We start from the raw sequence: 289 nt of genomic DNA, 5'->3' as shown, positions 1-289 counted from the left end.
AAATTTCTTTTCTTTTTTAAATTTATTTTTTATTAGCATATTCATTATTACAAATCATACCTATTTTTTTATGCCCCTTATCCAATTTCTGCCCCTCCCCCTGCCCCCTTCCCTCCCCCTCCCCCTCTAATAACCATAGATTTGTTCTCTCCATCTGATAGATTAGCAGCTCCTCTGTTGGTTTGTTGCCTAGATGATCTGTACAGTACTGAGACAGGTGTGAGCTTCTTCTATTCTTCTATTACTCTGGAGTGGGCTTTGTGGAGAGAGAGGACCTCTTTTTTTTTTT

This window comes from Galeopterus variegatus, unplaced genomic scaffold (genome assembly GCF_000696425.1).
Source record: "Galeopterus variegatus unplaced genomic scaffold, G_variegatus-3.0.2 Scaffold5749, whole genome shotgun sequence".
Taxonomy (NCBI): Eukaryota; Metazoa; Chordata; class Mammalia; order Dermoptera; family Cynocephalidae; genus Galeopterus; species Galeopterus variegatus.
This window is presented reverse-complemented; position numbering follows the sequence as displayed.